Genomic DNA, 20,871 nt, shown 5'->3' on the forward strand with positions numbered 1-20,871 from the left:
TTAAAGCAGTAGGAAAAATTCTCTCATCAAAGAAAACCCCAGGACCTGATCTATTCACTTCTGAATTCTACAAAACATTTAAGGAATTAATAACAATTCTACTCCAAATATTTCAAAAAACTGAAGAAGGGGGAATGCTTGTTAACTTTTTCTATGAGGCCAACATTACCGTGATCTCCAAACCAAAACAACACAACAACAAAAACAACAAGCCAATATCGCTGATGAAACACATATAAAAATCCTCAACAAAATACTAGCAAACCAAATTTAACAACACATTAAAAAGATCATTTGCCATTGTAAGTGAGATTTATTCCAGGGATGCAAGGATGGTTCAGCATGAACAAACCAGTAAATGATACATCACATCAACAGAATAAAGGATTAAAACCATGTGATCATTTCATTAGATGCTGAAAAAGCATTCAATAAAACTCAATATCCTTCATGATATAAAACCCTTAAAAAATTGGGTATAGAAGGAACATACTTCAACTTAATTACAACTATATAAAAAAGCCCACAGCTAACATGCTGAATGGGGGAAAATTGAAAGCCTTTCCACTAAGATTTGGAACAAGACAAAGATCCACTCTAACTTTTATTCAACGTAGTTCTGGAAGTCCTAGGTAGAACAATTAGGCAAGAGAAAGAAATAAAAGGCATCCAAACTGGAAAGGAAGAAGTCAAATTATCCTTGTTTGCAGATGACATTATCTTACACTTTGAAAAACCTAAAGACTCCGCCAAAAAACTCTTAAGACTGATAAACAAATTCAGTAAAGTTGCAGGATGCAAAATCAACATAGATTTAATTGAATTCCCCTCATGCAAGTACTGACTTAGGAGAACACTATTCATATGTACAGAATATAAATTCAGGGCCACAAATTCAAGCATGTGAGAAATAATCAAGACTTCTATACAGTCACTTAATTTCCATTTCAAGCTGTCATCCCCATAAACCAGCAGGAAACTTGGGCTCAGGCATAAGGAGTTCCCCCACTTCATACCAAAGTTCAGGAATACTATTAGCAGCACCAAGGTGTTGGGAGCTCTGGTTACCTGTACAGTTGATTCTTGAACACCATCGGATTGAACTGTGTGGTTCTACTTATACATGGATTTTTTTCAACCAAACACAGATCAAATATACAGTATTCATCGGATGTGAAACCCACATATATGGTGGGCTCTTTGAATATGCAGGTTCCACAAGGCCAACTTCAGGTCTTGAGTATGCATGGATTTTGGTATATTCAGGGGTCCTGGAACCAATCCCCATGTATACCAAAAGACAACTGCAGTACCTATTAAACAACAGGAAGTGTTTAGTGGGTCTGCACACAGGTTACCACTGAGATGTCTAGTAACTCTTTTACCCTAACCTCTCCAGGTCCAGAAGCCGTCTAATGATTTCTGCCATGCATAAAACACTTTTACAAGGTTGCTTTTTAGTTTTGCCAGTCTAGATGTCCCATGAAGCCACTACTCAAAGTTGCAAATGTAAGAAGCCATTTTTGCTCATTTCTGCTTGCCAACATAATTTCATAAAGCCCCTGACTCTATGACAATATGCTACTCTCCAGAAAGATGCTCTGAAGACAAAATAGAGCACACAGCCCCCAGTGGCTCTTGCCTTAGGTGCTATGTTTCTTAAAAGATAAACGACCTCAGTTTTTGCCTTTTCCTGCATATAAGATAATGTCTGATGGGGTTAGTGACTATGCTTCTGTAATCCATAGCCACCTGTACTCTTAGACAGAACCTTGATCTGGTTCTGCTTTAATGTAACTTCAGAGAGAGTTTGATGCACCCATAACCCCCTACCTGTACATAAGCAGTGGGTTCAAATACTGTACCTGAGCAGTCTAACAGAACCTCTCTAAAGGGCTGCTCCTGGGACACAAGCCTTGGTCTGTAGTCCTCAGTAAGAAATCTGAATAAAACTAACTTGAATTCTTAATAAAGGCTTGATTTTTTTTAGTAAACATATTTAGTCAGTATGCTGCCAATAATCAGGGCCAGGTCCTGTGTGCTCTTGGGGCCATATGACCCACCCCTTCCACCTCTATGAGGAAACATTAAAGATATGTCCAAGGGAAATCCTTTCCATCTCATGATTCTTTGAAATAATTACTTTATAGCCAGTAATTTCCATCTTTTAAGCCCTTAAGACTTGCAGACTATTTCTATTTTCTCTCCTACAAAAGGCCTCCCTGAGGTTAGGCATTATACAACCACTATCTACTAGAAGGAATAGGTAATTTGATGAAGGGAGAAAATGCAGAGGAAAAACACTCACAGACTAATATCCCAGAATCAGATATCTACGCTCAAGCTCAGTTAAGAATTCCTAGTTTAAAAAGAGACCAAACAACCTATTAATGGTCTAAAATCAAGGTTTTAGTTTCCATATCTTCTTAAAAGGTATAACCTCAAGACAGTCTACAGTAGTTTTCGCTAATCCACAGGGGATATGTTCCAAGACTGAAACCAATAGTACCAAACCCTGTATATACTATATTTTTATCCCATATATACGTACCTATGATAAAGTTTGATTTATAAATTAGGTACAGAAAAAGATTAACAATAATAATAAAATAATTATAACAATATATTGGCATGACTACCTTTGCACTTTGGGGCCATTATTAAGTGAAATAAGGGCAACTTGAACACAAATATTGTCATACCGTGACAGTCAATCTCATAACTGAGACAGATACTAACTGTCTAATGGGCAATAGTGCATACAGTGTGGACGTACTAGACAAAGGGATGATTTCACGCACCAGGTAGGATACAGCAGGACCGCAGGAGATTGCGTTATACTACTCAGAAAGGAGTGCAATTTAAATCTTATGAATTGTTTATTTTTGGACTTTTTCTTTTCTTTTTTTCTTTTTTTTATTATTATACTTTAAGTTTTAGGGTACATGTGCACATTGTGCAGGTTAGTTACATATGTATACATGTGCTATGCTGGTGTGCTGCACCCACTAACTCATCATCTAGCATTAGGTATATCTCCTAATGCTATCCCTCCCCCCTCCCCCCACACCACAACAGTCCCCAGTGTGATGTTCCCCTTCCTGTGTCCATGTGATCTCATTGTTCAGTTCCCACCTATGAGTGAGAATATGCGGTGTTTGGTTTTTTGTTCTTGCGATAGTTTACTGAGAATGATGATTTCCAATTTCATCCATGTCCCTACAAAGGACATGAACTCATCAATTTTTATGGCTGCATAATATTCCATGGTGTATATGTGCCACATTTTCTGAATCCAGTCTATCATTGTTGGACATTTGGGTTGGTTCCAAGTCTTTGCTATTGTGAATAGTGCCGCAATAAACATACGTGTGCATGTGTCTTTATAGCAGCATGATTTATAGTCCTTTGGGTATATACCCAGTAATGGGATGGCTGAGTCAAATGGTATTTCCAGTTCTAGATCCCTGAGGAATTGCCACACTGACTTCCACAATGGTTGAACTAGTTTACAGTCCCACCAACAGTGTCAAAGTGTTCCTATTTCTCCACATCGTCTCCAGCACCTGTTGTTTCCTGACTTTTTAATGATTGCCATTCTAACTGGGGTGAGATGTTATCTCATTGTGGTTTTGATTTGCATTTCTCTGATGGCCAGTGATGATGAGCATTTTTTCATGTGTTTTTTGGCTGCATAAATGTCTTCTTTTGAGAAGTGTCTGTTCATGTCCTTCGCCCACTTTTTGATGGGGTTGTTTGTTTTTTTCTTGTAAATTTGTTTGAGTTCATTGTAGATTCTGGATATTAGCCCTTTGTCAGATGAGTAGGTTGCGAAAATTTTCTCCCATTTTGTAGGTTGCCTGTTCACTCTGATGGTAGTTTCTTTTGCTGTGCAGAAGCTCTTTAGTTTAATTAGATCCCATTTGTCAATTTTGGCTTTTGTTGCCATTGCTTTTGGTGTTTTAGACATGAAGTCCTCGCCCATGCTTATGTCCTGAATGGTAATACCTAGGTTTTCTTCTAGGGTTTTTATGGTTTTAGGTCTAACGTTTAAGTCTTTAATCCATCTTGAATTGATTTTTGTATAAGGTGTAAGGAAGGGATCCAGTTTCAGCTTTCTACATATGGCTAGCCAGTTTTCCCAGCACCATTTATTAAATAGGGAATCCTTTCCCCATTGCTTGTTTTTGTCAGGTTTGTCAAAGATCAGATAGTTGTAGATATGCGGCGTTATTTCTGAGGACTCTGTTCTGTTCCATTGATCTATATCTCTGTTTTGGTACCAGTACCATGCTGTTTTGGTTACTGTAGCCTTGTAATATAGTTTGAAGTCAGGTAGTGTGATGCCTCCAGCTTTGTTCTTTTGGCTTAGGATTGACTTGGTGATGCGGGCTCTTTTTTGGTTCCATATGAACTTTAAAGTAGTTTTTTTCCAATTCTGTGAAGAAAGGCATTGGTAGCTTGATGGGGATGGCATTGAATCTGTAAATTACCTTGGGCAGTATGGCCATTTTCACGATATTGATTCTTCCTACCCATGAGCATGGAATGTTCTTCCATTTGTTTGTATCCTCCTTTATTTCATTGAGCAGCGGTTTGTAGTTCTCCTTGAAGAGGTCCTTCACATCCCTTGTAAGTTGGATTCCTAAGTATTTTATTCTCTTTGAAGCAATTGTGAGTGGGAGTTCACTCATGATTTGGCTCTCTGTTTCTCTGTTGTTGGTGTATAGGAATGCTTGTGATTTTTGCACATTGATTTTGTACCCTGAGACTTTGCTGAAGTTGCTTATCAGCTTAAGGAGATTTTGGGCTGAGACAATGAAGTTTTCTAGATATAAATTCATGTCATCTGCAAATAGGGACAATTTGACTTCCTCTTTTCCTAATTGAATACCCTTTATTTCCTTCTCCTGCCTAATCCCCCTGGCCAGAACTTCCAACACTATGTTGAATAGGAGTGGTGAGAGAGGGCATCCCTGTCTTGTGCCAGTTTTCAAAGGGAATCCTTCCAGTTTTTGCCCATTCAGTATGATATTGGCTGTGGGTTTGTCATAGATAGCTCTTATTATTTTGGAATACATCCCATCAATACCTAATTTATTGAGAGTTTTTAGCATGAAGGGTTGTTGAATTTTGTTAAAGGCTTTTTCTGCATCTATTGAGATAATCATGTGGTTTTTGTCTTTGGCTCTGTTTATATGCAGGATTACATTTATTGATTTGCATATATTGAACCAGCCTTGCATCCCAGGGATGAAGCCCACTTGATCATGGTGGATAAGCTTTTTGATGTGCTGCTGGATTCGTTTTGCCAGTATTTTATTGAGGATTTTTGCATCAATGTTCATCAAGGATATTGGTCTAAAATTCTCTTTTTTTGTTGTGTCTCTGCCTGGCTTTGGTATCAGAATGATGCTGGCCTCATAAAATGAGTTAGGGAGGATTCCATCTTTTTCTATTGATTGGAATAGTTTCAGAAGGAATGGTACCAGTTCCTCCTTGTACCTCTGGTAGAATTCGGCTGTGAATCCATCTGGTCCTGGACTCTTTTTGGTTGGTAAGCTAATGATTATTGCCACAATTTCAGATCCTGTAATTGGTCTATTCAGAGATTCAACTTCTTCCTGGTTTAGTCTTGGGAGAGTGTATGTGTCAAGGAATTTATCCACTTCTTCTAGATTTTCTAGTTTATTTGCGTAGAGGTGTTTGTAGTATTCTCTGATGGTAGTTTGTATTTCTGTGGGATTGGTGGTGATATCCCCTTTATCATTTTTTATTGCGTCTATTTGATTCGTCTCTCTTTTATTCTTTATTAGTCTTGCTAGCGGTCTATCAATTTTGTTGATCCTTTCAAAAAACCAGCTCCTGGATTCATTAATTTTTTGAAGGGTTTTTTGTGTCTCTATTTCCTTCAGTTCTGCTCTGATGTTAGTTATTTCTTGCCTTCTGCTAGCTTTTGAATGTGTTTGCTCTTGCTTTTCTAGTTCTTTTAATTGTGATGTCAGGGTGTCAATTTTGGATCTTTCCTGCTTTCTCTTGTGGGCATTTAGTGCTATAAATTTCCCTCTACACACTGCTTTGAATGCATCCCAGAGATTCTGGTATGTTGTGTCTTTGTTCTCGTTGGTTTCAAAGAACATCTTTATTTCTGCTTTCATTTCGTTATGTACCCAGTAGTCATTCAGGAGCAGGTTGTTCAGTTTCCATGTAGTTGAGCAGTTTTGAGTGAGATTTTTAATCCTGAGTTCTAGTTTGATTGCACTGTGGTCTGAAAGATAGTTTGTTATAATTTCTGTTCTTTTACATTTGCTGAGGAGAGCTTTACTTCCAAGTATGTGGTCAATTTTGGAATAGGTGTGGTGTGGTGCTGAAAAAAAATGTATATTCTGTTGATTTGGGGTGGAGAGTTCTGTAGATGTCTATTAGGTCCGCTTGGTGCAGAGCCGACTTCAATTCCTGGGTATCCTTGTTGACTTTCTGTCTCGTTGATCTGTCTAATGTTGACAGTGGGGTGTTAAATTCTCCCATTATCAATGTGTGGGAGTCTAAGTCTCTTTGTAGGTCACTCAGGACTTGCTTTATGAATCTGGGTGCTCCTGTATTGGGTGCATATATATTTAGGATAGTTCGCTCTTCTTGTTGAACTGATCCCTTTACCATTATGTAATGGCCTTCTTTGTCTCTTTTGATCTTTGTTGGTTTGAAGTCTGTTTTATCAGAGACTAGGATTGCAACCCCTGCCTTTTTTTGTTTTCCATTTGCTTGGTAGATCTTCCTCCATCCTTTTATTTTGAGCCTATGTGTATCTCTGCACGTGAGATGGGTTTCCTGAATACAGCACACTGATGGGTCTTGACTCTTTATCCAATTTGCCAGTCTGTGTCTTTTAATTGGAGCATTTAGTCCATTTACATTTAAAGTTAATAGTGTTATGTGTGAATTTGATCCTGTCATTATGATGTTAGCTGGTGATTTTGCTCGTTAGTTGATGCAGTTTCTTCCTAGTCTCGATGGTCTTTACATTTTGGCATGATTCTGCAGCAGCTGGTACCGGTTGTTCCTTTCCATGTTTAGCGCTTCCTTCAGGAGCTCTTTTAGGGCAGGCCTGGTGGTGACAAAATCTCTCAGCATTTGCTTGTCTGTAAAGTATTTTATTTCTCCTTCACTTATGAAGCTTTGTTTGGCTGGATATGAAATTGTGGGTTGAAAATTCTTTTCTTTAAGAATGTTGAATATTGGCCTTCACTCTCTTCTGGCTTGTAGGGTTTCTGCCAAGAGATCCGCTGTTAGTCTGATGGGCTTCCCTTTGAGGGTAACCCGACCTTTCTCTCTGGCTGCCATTAACATTTTTTCCTTCATTTCAACTTTGGTGAATCTGACAATTATGTGTCTTGGAGTTGCTCTTCTCGAGGAGTATCTTTGTGGCGTTCTCTGTATTTCCTGAATCTGAACGTTGGCCTGCCTTGCTAGATTGGGGAAGTTCTCCTGGATAATATCCTGCAGAGTGTTTTCCAACTTGGTTCCATTCTCCCCATCACTTTCAGGTACACCAATCAGACGTAGATTTGGTCTTTTCACATAGTCCCATATTTCTTGGAGGCTTTGCTCGTTTCTTTTTATTCTTTTTTCTCTAAACTTTCCTTCTTGCTTCATTTCATTCATGTCATCTTCCATTGCTGATACCCTTTCTTCCAGTTGATCGCATCGGCTCCTGAGGCTTCTGCATTCTTCACGTAGTTCTCGAGCCTTGGTTTTCAGCTCCGTCAGCTCCTTTAAGCACTTCTCTGTATTGGTTATTCTAGTTATACATTCTTCTAAATTTTTTTCAAAGTTTTCCACTTCTTTGCCTTTGGTTTGAATGTCCTCCCATAGCTTAGAGTAATTTGATCGTCTGAAGCCTTCTTCTCTCAGCTCGTCAAAGTCATTCTCCATCCAGCTTTGTTCCGTTGCTGGTGAGGAGCTGCGTTCCTTTGGAGGAAGAGAGGCACTCTGCTTTTTAGAGTTTCCAGTTTTTCTGTTTTGTTTTTTCCCCATTTTTGTGGTTTTGTCCACTTTTGGTCTTTGATGACAGTGACGTACAGATGGGTTTTTGGTGTGGATGTCCTTTCTGTTTGTTAGTTTTCCTTCTAACAGACAGGACCCTCAGCTGCAGGTCTGTTGGAGTACCCTGCAGTGTGAGTGTCAGTGTGCCCCTGCTGGAGGGTGCCTCCCAGTTAGGCTGCTTCGGGGTCAGGGGTCAGGGACCCACTTGAGGAGGCAGTCTGCCCGTTCTCAGATCTCCAGCTGCGTACTGGGAGAACCACTGCTCTCTTCAAAGCTGTCAGACAGGGACATTTAAGTCTGCAGAGGTTACTGCTGTCTTTTTGTTTGTCTGTGCCCTGCCCCCAGAGGTGGAGCCTACAGAGGCACGCAGGCCTCCTTGAGCTGTGGTGGGCTCCACCCAGTTCGAGCTTCTGGCTGCTTTGTTTACCTAAGCAAGCCTGGGCAATGGCGGGCACCCCTCCCCCAGCCTTGCTGCCGCCTTGCAGTTTGATCTCAGTCTGCTGTGCTAGCAATCAGCGAGACTCCGTGGGCGTAGGACCCTCCGAGCCAGGTGCGGGATATAATCTCGTGGCGCGCCGTTTTTTTAAGCCAGTCAGAAAAGCGCAGCATTCGGGTGGGAGTGACCTGATTTTCCAGGTGCCGTCCGTCACCCCTTTCTTTGATTAGGAAAGGGAACTCCCTGACCCCTTGCGCTTCCCGAGTGAGGCAATGCCTCGCCCTGCTTCGGCTCGCGCACGGTGCGCGCACCCACTGACCTGCGCCCACTGTCTGGCACTCCCTAGTGAGATGAACCCAGTACCTCAGATGGAAATGCAGAAATCACCTGTCTTCTGCGTCGCTCAGGCTGGGAGCTGTAGACAGGAGCTGTTCCTATTCGGCCATCTTGGCTCCTCCCCCTAGAGCAATATAATTATAATAAGATATTTTAATACTTCAATTTCATTTCTCTGCTTCCAGGAAATCCTGGCGTCTTAGCTACGGGTCTGCCCATCCCTGCAGGTTGCACAGCCACAGCAGCTGGGCCTGTAGGAGCAGAGTACGGAGGAGCAGTTGGGGGGCAGTTCTCTGTGAACTGAAGACTAGATCGGAATTTTTCATTTATTATTTCAGAGTACAGTTGACCATGGATAACTAGAACTGCAGAAAGCAAAACAGCAGATAAGGGGGGACTACTGTACTGCAGATGTGACTTGAGCATCTAAGAGAATATTTTCAGAGAGTCTGTGGTTGATCAAAGGATACATTTCAGAAATACGTAAGAATAGGAAGTTTGTGTTCTTTTAATAAACTGATGATATTGATATACAAAAGACTCATACCAAAATATAGTCCTATATAATTAATTCAAATTAAATATAGAATTGCCTGTTGTTATAGGCACTGGTGGGTAGAACTAAAATTTTCCTTTCTGTTAATGAGAGAAAGCGTGGTCAATATGAAAGCAGTACCTCATTCTTTACTTTCTGGCAGATTTACAAACCAATAAACATCACACCACTATTCCTTTAGCACACACATCCTGGCAGATTTTATTCCAAGAGACATATCTCGTTTGAATTGAATATAAAAATTGTCCAAGCACGTCAAATAGGGCAGGATGAAACTGTAGATTTTGAAGTGTGAGGTGAAGTGCAGTGTTTTAGACTTACATAAAAATAGAGAAATAGACCCTACTTTTATAAATAGCTTTATTTTGGCTAGAACAGCTTTCCAAAGAGTAGCTCCAGGGGACACATTTGCAGAGGGAGAAATGTGACTGTGCAATTCTGATCTAGGTGTGCAGGTGAACAGCAGGGACACCCAAGGTTTCCAAATGGCATTGAAGGACTACCTAGGGTAAGACACCAACCACCTAGAAAATGGAACATTTCAAAGGCTAACTCCCTGACCTGCTTTACTGAAAATATCAACAGCTGTTTTTGCCTAAACCTCAGATGTGCCAGAATATATAAGGATGAGATTAAATTCTACATAAGGAGCAGAAAAATGAAAAGTGAGAAAGAAAAATCTCAAAACAGTGAAGAATAGGAAAAAAAAAAAGAATTCACAGACCTCAAGTAAGTTGAAGAGTGAGTCTGAACAAAAAAGAAGAGAGCTATTTAGCATGAGCTGTTTAAATCTCAATGAGACAATGAGCTTATAGCTCTTTAGTATGGAGCAATGCAACCCTGGCAGCAGGATACTCAAGAAGACCTAATGGGCCTCTGGGATTACTCCATGATTCAGAAGTCCTGTGTATCTGGTGTGTGTCCACAAGGGCTGGAACACGTATGATGGGACAACCCAGCACAGCATTGCCTGGTCCCACATGTGAGTGAGGAAGAATGTGCCTGAAGATAATGAATCTCTATTTTTAAAATGTGAGATTTACTATTTGACTCCTAATTCTACTTTAGAAGTCTGCTTTTTTACTCTAGCCAGCATGTTTATTTTAATTCCTGGTATATTTTAGAAACATGACATTATTCTGAGGTAATAAATAAAGAGAGAGAGAGAGGGTGTGAAAAGACTGAGTTAGAAGAGTTTTCTGATGATTTGGAGAAGCTTCTGGAGAGGAGAATAGGGACTCCAAATATTGTCAAGATGCCTTTTGTATTGGACTACTCAATAGGGCAATTGGTCATTTTCTTAGTGTCCTGCAGATTAATTCATACCGCTCTAGGTCCCAGGAAAGTAGGATCAAGTAGGCACTGCACTCTGCCTTTTGGTGTAACCACCCCCCTGACACACAGACACATACCTATAGTGGCATTCCAACCACTCTTCCTGAATCTGATTTTATCTTCTTGCAAGCATTTCTTCACATTGCAACCATAACGCTGTTTAAAGAATGCACACCCAAACAGATCACCCATTGCTAGCTTAAGAAACTTTCTTTTCCATGGCTCTAAGTATGAAATCCACTATCAGTAACATGAATCTGGCCAAGGCTTACCTCCTCAGCCACATGCTGCCCTTCTCTGCTCACTGTGCCTCAAATATAACTTCTTTTAGTGCTACAAACTTCATCATAATTTTAAATATGTATTTATTTGAGAATGTATTATTTTAATATTTGTGTTTGCCACTAGGATCATAACATAACAATCCACTAGGATTCATAACAATAAAGATCCTATATGTCTTATTCATTATGCTACTTGGAGGCAAAACAAAAATTTGATCCTAGGTTTCCTGCCTTCAACACCGTTGCACCTCTCTCCTCCCTCAGTTTCCAGAAATCAATTCTTTAAACTTGACTTTCAAGACATATTATCTGATGAATTCCCCTAGAATCCCAGCCCTCTCTTCTGGTTACCCCAATCTGATTGCCTTTTCACAAAGCAGGTTCTTCCCTATTTCCTTGTTCTTGCCTATGATCTTCTCATAACTTGGAATATTATGGATTGTTCAGGACTAAGATGATACTTTACTTCACTTCCAAGCCTTCACTATAAATTTCGATGAATTTTTATAGCACATTTGCTCAATTTGATATAGTATCATGTCATAGTTTTTCATATTTATTATCTATCTTAACTTCTCATCTCAATTGGAAGCTACTTAAAGGTGAAATCCATGAAGTCTTATCATTTGTAAACCTGATGATTCCTAGTATAATGCTGAGTAGTACATGATTGGCTGGTTTCATGAGAAACCTTCCCAGAGATGACCAAGTTCCTATCATTTCTCAACCCAAGGAGTGAAGCCTCATAGATCTCAGGCAAATCTGCCTTCCTGAAAAATAGATGTTTCTTTTTACACTGCGTTGTCCATGTGAACCTCCCCCTGAGTTCAAAGGAGAACACATCCAGCATGCTGGGCGTCCAGAAGTTTCTTTTGAGCAAAAACATTTTGGATTTTTAGTTTCATAGTATATCTTGCCTAAAGCTCAAATAATAGAAAAAGGAGAAAAAAACACTGTTAAGGTATCTGACAAAATTTTACTCAGGCCAGCTGTAAAAACAGTACATGCTGCTTTCTAAGGGACACACATCTGAGTGCATGCCTAGTAATAATGCTGCATAATTCTAAGAACATAATCTCATGACTGGTCCAAATATATCAGAGGGCTCTGTTCTATAAATGTTTAAAAATGTAAATTCAGATGCCTCTAATTCTCATCAACAATGATAATGTAGTTTCCAAACAATTGCCTCTTGTAAGAATTATTCTAGTTGAGAAGCATTTTGAATTTCTTTTATTTCCCTAACAATAACTGGATTGACAGTTCAAGACTTCAAGTCTCAGACTGTCATTATATGGGACTTTGGTTCTACTATGCTAAAGAAGACTCATGTTTCTGTTGCCTATTTGAATAGCATGCATTCCATAACTAACCAAATATTGATCTTAAAACAGCTATTTGTCAAGAAATTTTCCATATAGAAACAACAAGAAGAAAAGCAACAGGAGCAGCAGTTTCTGCTTATTCAGCAATCCTCTATGTAGACATTTTAAACAAATGATTTTTTAATCCTAATGGATTAAAGTATAGAAAATATTCTCATTTTACTGTTTTTTAAGAAAAAAAAAATTTGGCTGGGCACAGTGGCTCACGCCTGTAATCCCAGCACTTTGGGAGGCCGAGGTGGGGGGATCACCTGAGGTTGGGAGTTCGAGACCAGCCTGACCAACATGGAGAAACCCCGTCTCTACTAAAATTGCAAAATTAACCAGGCGAGGTGGTTTATGCCTGTAATCCCAGCTACTTGGCAGGCCGAGGCAGGAGAATCACTTGAACCCAGGAGGCGGAGGTTGTGGTAAGCAGAGAATGCGCCATTGCACTCCAGCCTGGGCAACAAGAGCAAAACTCCATCTCAAAAACAAACAAACAAACAAAAAAGCAAAAAAACAGGTTCAAGGAGGCCAAATAAAAAGACAGGAAAAAAAGCAGTGAGAATTTGAATACTCAAAAACCAGTGTTCTTTCTACCATAAAAAGCAAGCAATTAATAGCTTCTGAGAATTCAGAAAGCTTTTAAAAGCCAAGTGGGTATTCTTGGGGGTCTTGCTATCAGGGCAAAAGTCCAGCATAATGTAGAACATGCCACAAAATATATATATTGCAATTACATGAAGGACACTGAATGTTGAAGTTCTTTCACTGTAAGAAAATATTTTCTCTTTTAATCACAATAATAACTAACATATTTTTACATCAACTGACAGAGTATATGCAAAGGCAAATAAAATGCTTTTAGCATAGCAATCCAGTTTTAAAAAAAATTTGTTATTAATCTGTTATGGAGGATTATACATTTCCATCCTCTTGACCTTAGGAGTAACTATGTGACTTATTAACAGCAATGAAATTGAATAGAATTGTCATTGGCTACTTTTGGCTGGAAACTGCAAGAACTAGCATGCGCTTTGTCATCCTGATTTCCTCCTTATCTATGGAACTACCAGTATTCTTGACTTAAGCTGCTTCATCAGCCTGGCTGCTGGTGTAAATACACTGTGAAGCAAAGCCACATTTGATCTTCAACAGACATGTGGCATGGGTAAAATACAAACCTTTGTGATTATAAGCCACTGAGATGTTGTGATTGTTGTCCTAGCATAACCCAGCCCATTCTGAATGATAGATAGGTCTGTAAATCACCCTTCCTAGCTAACTCCCATTGTGTTTGTTTTCTGTTGTAAAGTGTCACATAGTAATCAAGCCCCAAAACAGTACCTTACAACAAGCTCTCATTTGTCACTTATGAGTCCGAAGGTCATCTAAGGCTCTCTGCTCTTGGCTGGGATATTCTGGATGCAAGAGATTATGGCTTGAAATCAAACATCATTCTATTCTGTGTGTTTTCTTCAAGACCACTATCTACCCGAGACATTTTCTTCTCGTGGTAGATGGTAGAAACACAAGAAGCCATCAAAACAAGCAAATTTAAATCTTCTCCTTGCAGCACACTACAATAAGGTATGCTCCATCACCAAGCCCAAAGCTAATGATTACTTCACTGAGAGGTAATGCAAGATAGCATGGTACGGAGATGGAGTTAAAATTGAGAATAATTACACAATCTACCACATGCCACTCCCTTGGCCACAAATATTCACCCTCTCACGCAGGAAAAACTTACCCCTTCAGGACATCCCCAAAAGGCTCATCTGATAACAACATTAGGCACAAACTTCCAGATCTTGTGATCTACCATGGATCCACATGGGGTTGCTCTTGATCTCAAGACCTACGAACTAAAAAGACAAGTTATCTACCCCCAACTCCCTTTGGTTTAGTATGCCCGACATAAATGGTGGGATAGGGAAAGGATAACTGCAATAAGCAAGACTCTTTTAAAAACAAAAGAACAGGAGGCAAACAGCAGTCTGGTCTATAGCTATTCTAATCACTCTGTACAGATCCCCCTATGCTGTAATCAAAAGCATCTCTTGATTAGACCCGACTCCCATTTCCTAGCAGAAACATCCTAGTCCATAGTTCTCCTTGGCTACTGGCTCCATTATCTATGTCTTTTCCATTAGCCTCCCCAGCCATCTTAAGAGGGCATTGGAGAAAATGCCATCAGTGGTTGATGAGCAGCTTCCTCTCAGCCTGCTTCCTGGCTGTAGAAAGTTGGTCTATTAAAACATCCTTTTGGGTATTGAATTACCACTGTCTTTTTTAAATATATGCTTATGGTACTTTGTAGCCCTCTCAGAAATATTTTGTCTTTCATGTATCAGATTGCACTCAACTACATCTGGCAAATGCCATACAATTCTTTGTGAGACATGTCTCTCTTGACTCCACATTGGCAGTGTCAGCGATTTCATAAAGAGTTAAGTGGTATATTCAGAGGAAAGGAAACAACTGAGGCACTCTGAGGAAGCTTACAAGACTCGAGTCAGATACATCAAATAATCTGATCTGATTTTTTAACTTAATCTGGATTCCTTGCCTTTTCCTGAAAGAATTTAATCCTTTTACTTATGATTATGACTATATATTTTAACATATTTGGCTTGTCTGCTCCATCTGTTTTAGTTTTTTAATAAGCCATGTCTCTGATTACTTCCCATGTCTTTTTCTTGCTTTTGTTGTATTGATCAAATTCTTTCATTTCATTCTTTTCATTTGGTGGTTTGGGAGCTAGACATACATGTTTAGTCTTTCAATGTTTCTCCTTACATTTGCAACATGAATGTTTAAACTTTCTGTCAATGTATAGTTCCCAAGCAGTGCCTGAAAAATAGCACTGCTAAATAAATATGTGTCTATGTAATTAAGACTACAATTTTAACATTATGTAAGTAATTTATTAGTATTTATTATTATCATTTGTTATACTCACTTCTTTTCTTTGCCTTTGTTTTTTTCTTTAATTTTATTTAAACAATATTGTAGTAGAATGTATCTGTGGTGAGTAAATATCCTGAGCTTTTGCAAATGTGAAAAATATATAAAATTTTAAAACCCTATTCTACAAATTGTAAGCAAACTTAGGAGTATATAAAATTACAAATGTGAAATTATTCCTCCCATAAACTCTAAAGATATTTCTCTACTTTCTTCTAGTCACCAATGTTGCCATTGAGAAGTCTAATTTTAATCTGATTTCTACTCTCACAAGAAATATGTTTTCTGCAATTTGCCTGTCTGTGTCTTTTAATTGGGGCATTTAGCCTGTTTACAGTTAAGGTTAATATTGTTATGTGTGAATTTGATCCTGTCATTATGGTGCTAGCTAGTTATTTTGCCCGTTAGTTGATGCAGTTTCTTCATAGTGTAAATGATCTTTACAATTTGGCATGTTTTTCCTGTGGCTGATACCAGTTTTTCCTTTCCACGTTTAGTGCTTCCTTCAGGAGTTCTTGTAAGGCAGGCCTGGTGGTGACAAAATCTCTCAGCATGTGCTTGTCTGTAAAGATTTTATTTCTCCTTCGCTTATGAAGCTTAGTTTGGCTGGATATGAAATTCTGGGTTGAAAATTCTTTTCTTTAAGAATGTTAAATATTGGCCCCCACACTCTTCTGGCTTGTAGGGTTTCTGCCGAGAGATCCTCTGTTAGTCTGATGGGCTTTCCTTTGTGGGTAACCCGACCTTTCTCTCTGGCTGCCCTTAACATTTTTTCCTTCATTTCAAACTTGGTGAATCTGACTATTATGTGTCTTGGGGTTGGTTCTCTTGAGGAGTATCTTCGTGGTGTTCTCTGTATTTCCTGAATTTGAATGTTGGCCTGTCTTGCTAGGTTGGGGAAGTTCTCCTGGTTAATATCCTGAAGAGTGTTTTCCAACTTGGTTTCATACTCCCCGTCACTTTCAGGTACACCAGTCAAACGTAGGTGTGGCCTTTTCACATAGTCCCATATTTCTTGGAGGCTTTGTTCATTCTTTTTCATTCTTGTTTCTCTAATCTTGTCTTCATGCTTTATTTCATTAAGTTGATCTTCAATCTCTGATATCCTTTCTTCTGGTTGATCGATTAGGCTGTTGATACTTGTGTATGCTTCACAAAGTTCTGATGCTGTGTTTTTCAGCTCCATCAGGCCATTTATGTTGTTTTCTAAACTGGTTATTCTAGTTAGCAATTCCACTAACCTTTTTTCAATGTTCTTAGCTTCCTTGCATTGGGTTAGAACCCGTTCCTTTAGCTTGGAGGAGTTTGTTATTACCCACCTTCTGAAGCCTACTTTTGTCAATTCGTCAAACTCATTCTCTGTCTAGTTTTGTTCCTTTGCTTGTAAGTAGTTGTGATCCGTTGGAGGAGAAGAGGCCTTCTGGTTCTGGAATTTTCAGGCTTTTTGCGCTGGTTTTTCCTCATCTTCATGGATTTCTCTACCTTTGGTCTTTGATGCTGGTGACCTTCAGATGGGCTTTTTGTGTGGATGTCCTGTTTGTTGATGTTGATGCTATTCCTTTCTGTTTGTTAGTTTTCCTTCTAACAATCAGGCCTCTCTGCTGCAGGTCTGCTGGAGTTTGCTGGAGGTCCACTCCAGACCCTGTTTGCCTGGGTATCACCAGCAGAGGCTGCAGAACAGCAGAGACTGCTGCCTGTACCTTCCTCTGGAAGCTTCATCCCAGAGGGGCACCCGCCAGATGCCAGCCAGATCTCTCCTGTATGAGGTGTTTTTCAACCCCTGTTGGGAGGTGTCTCCCCATCAGGAGGCACGGGGCTCAGGAACCCATTTGAGGATGCAGTCTGTCCCTTAGCAGAGCTCGAGCACTGTGCTGGGAGATTTGCTTCTCTCTTCAGAGCCAACAGGCAGGAATGTTTAAGTCTGCTGATGCTGTGCCCATCAGCCGCCCCTTCCCCCAGGTGCTGTGTCCCAGGGAGATGAGAGTTTTATCTATAAGCCCCTGACTGGGGCTGCTGCCTTTTTTTCAGAGATGCCCTGCTCAGAGAAGAGGAAATCTAGAGAGGCAGTCTGGCTACAGCAGCTTTGCCAAGCTGCAGTGGGTTCTGCCCAGTCCAAACTTCCCAGCAGCTTTGTTTACACTGTGAGGGGAAAACCACCTACTCAAGCCTCAGTAATGGTGGACACCCCTCCCACCCACCAAGCTGGAGCAACCCAGGTCGACTTCAGACTTCGGTGTTGGCAGCGAGAATTTCAAGCCAATGGATCTTAGCTTGATGGGCTCTGTGGGGGGTGGGATCTGCTGAGCTAGACCACTTGGCTCCCTGGCTCCAGTCCCCTTTCCAGGGGAGTGAATGGTTCTGTCACACTGGTGTTCCAGACACCACTGGGGTATGAAAAAAAACTCCTGCCGCTAGCTTGGTGTCTGCCCAAATGGCTGCCCAGTTTTGTGCTTGAAACCCAGGGCCCTAGTGGTGTAGTCACCAGGGGAATCTCCTGGTCTGCGGGTTGCAAAGACTGTAGGAAAAGCATAGTATCTAGGCCAAAATGCACCATTCCTCACGGCCCAGTCCCTCACGGCTTCCCCTGGAGAGGGGAGGGAGTTCCCTGACCCCTTGTGCTTCCCGGGTGAGCTGAGGCCCCACCCTGCTTCAGCTTGCCCTCCATGGGCTGCACCCACTGTCTAACCCCCCCAATGAGATAAGCCAAGCACCTCAGTTGGAAATGCAGAAATCACCTACCTTCTGCATTGATCAACTGGGAGCTGCAGAACGGAGCTGTTTCTATTCAGCCGTGTTGCGCTTTCCATGTATATTTTCATGGCTTGATAGCACATTTCTTTTTAGCACTAAGTAATATTCCGTTTTCTGGATGTACCACCCATTGTGGAAGACAGTGTGGTGATTCCTCAAGGATCTAGAACCAGAAATACCATTTGACCCAGCAATCCCATTACTGGATATATAGCCAAAGGATTATAAATCACTCTACTATAAAGACACATCCACATGTATGTTTATTGCAGCACTGTTCACATTAGTAAGGACTTGGAACCAACCCAAATGCCCATCAATGATAGACTGAATAAAGAAAATGTGGCATATATACACCATGGAATACTATGCAGCCATTAAAAGGGTTAGTTCATGTCCTTTGCAGGGACATGGATGAAGCTGGAAACCGTCATTCTCAGCAAACTAACACAGGAACAGAAAACCAAACACTGCATGTTCTCACTCATAAGTGGGAATTGAACAATGAGAACATATGGACACATGGAAGGGAACATCACACACTGGTGCCTGTCAGGGGTTTGGGAGCTAGGGGAGGGATAGCATTAGGAGAAATACCTAATGTAGATAACGGGTTGATGGGTGCAGCAAACCACCATGTCACGTGTATACCTATGAAACAAACCTGCAGGTTCTGTACATGTATCCCAGAACTTAAACTATAACAAAAAAAATTTAAAAAAGAAATATGTTTTTTGCTTTCTGGGTCTTTAGAAACATATATATTCAAAACAAACATATAATATATATTATATATATTAGATGTATTACATATAATATATATTATATATAATATATATTATATATATTAGATGTATTACATATAATATATATTATATATAATATATATTATATATTTGTTTTGAAGTTTAAACACAATATATCTAAGTATATATGGGTCTTTTTCAATTCACCTACCTTGTCACTTAGAGGCCACCTGAAAGTTCATGTCTATCTTCATCTTTAGGAAAGTTTTTCTATCATTTCTTTCATTATTTCTCACTCTCAGAACCTTCTATAGCATTGATGATTAAACTTCTGTTTATCGCTTAACTTCTTTCATGCATTCCATCTATTTGTCTTTTGGTACTATATTCTAGAACTATTTTGCTTATGCTTGCAGCTCATTAGTTTATGCTTGAGTAATGTCAATCTGATATTAAATCTATCCAATTCTTGGCCAGGCACAGTGGCTCATGCCTGTAATCTCAGCACTTTGGGAAGCTGAGGCAGGCAGATCACCCGAGGTCATGAGTTCGAGACCAGCCTGCCCAACATGGAGAAACCCCGTCTCTACTAAAAATACAAAATTTAGCTGGGCATGGTGGCACATGCCTGTAATCCCAGCTACTCGGGAGGCTGAGGCAGGAGAATCACTTGAGCCCAGGAGATGGAGGTTGTGGTGAGCCAAGATCACACCACTGCACCCCAGCCTGGGCAATAAGAGCAAAACTCCATCTCAAAAAAAAAAAAAAAAAAAAAAAAAAAAAAAAAAAAAAAAAAAAAAAAAACCTTTCCATTTCTTTTTCAATTATATCATTTTATCTCAAAGATTTCTTGTTTCATGGATGAGATACAGTTTCTCATCCCACTGGGAATATTATCTATACTTATATTCTAGCCTTTCTCTTCATGCTCCATCTCTTTCTTTTTTCAGATGGTATATTGATCAGTTCACTATCCCTAATGCATGATGATTCTCAGTTGTGTGCTTATAATTGTATTTTGTAATCTTTATTCACCTATTTATGAATACTACTTCTATTTACTATGGACTATATCTTTTCACTATGGGAAAGGGATTGCACAATGTACCAACAGGGAAGTACCAGCAAATGGTTTTACAGCAGTGACAGTTTTCTGTCTCACCTGAGTAGCATAAGCCACTAAGGGCCAGCCCTCCTCTCTGACTCAAATCCCCACACTCACTATTCCAGGCGGTGGGGGGAAACAGTGGCTTGGAATTTTTAAATTCACTGTGGAGCTGTCCACCTGTTTGTCCCAGTATGGCATTCCAATTAACTGCTAGACTTTGCTTTGGGGATTACTTCTGTTGTGGTATCTATATTCCTAAGTTTACAGGTCCCCTAAAGATCCTTCCATATTTTTGCACTTTCCTATTGTACATTTTGGGAGCTGTAGTTTTCTCCTCAACTGATGCCATATGTTTTATTATAATCATTCTTTTTGCTTTACAATGTTATTATGAACTTATAATTTTTAAATATAAAAATATTTTTTCTGTTTAAGGGTTTGGGGTGGAAGGAAAAGTAGGGTTCTGCATTCATTTCTCCATCTTGATCCAATCTCCTCTACAGTCTTGTTTAGTTTACACTATTAGTATACTAATTTTATTCATTGTCTTTAACAGATTGTACTAAGATAAATTTTAGATCCACCCAAGTCAAAATAACACAAATTATGAATTAGCAGTTTAAATGAATGAGGTTTTACTGCTGATAAATGAAGCTTTGTCTATACAACACCAAACAAACCTGTCAACTCAAGGGAAAAACAAAATCAGTTGAACTGATTTTAAGAGAGAATGCTTTGATTTTAAAGAGTTGCAACAACGCCATGTAGACAGTCTGGGTTGCATTTGACCTATGAAGTAATTCAAGCAATTAGAAATTATGTGATGTTCTCTAGATAACACAGCCAAGTAGCCATTTGGTCAGGAATAGCCCCCAATGAGTACTTGCCCTCTGCAAATCCTTTTGGAGTTATTTTTCAGCTCATTCAATCGATTTATGA

Source organism: Pan troglodytes, chromosome 3 (assembly GCF_028858775.2).
Source record: "Pan troglodytes isolate AG18354 chromosome 3, NHGRI_mPanTro3-v2.0_pri, whole genome shotgun sequence".
In the NCBI taxonomy this organism is placed as follows: domain Eukaryota; kingdom Metazoa; phylum Chordata; class Mammalia; order Primates; family Hominidae; genus Pan; species Pan troglodytes.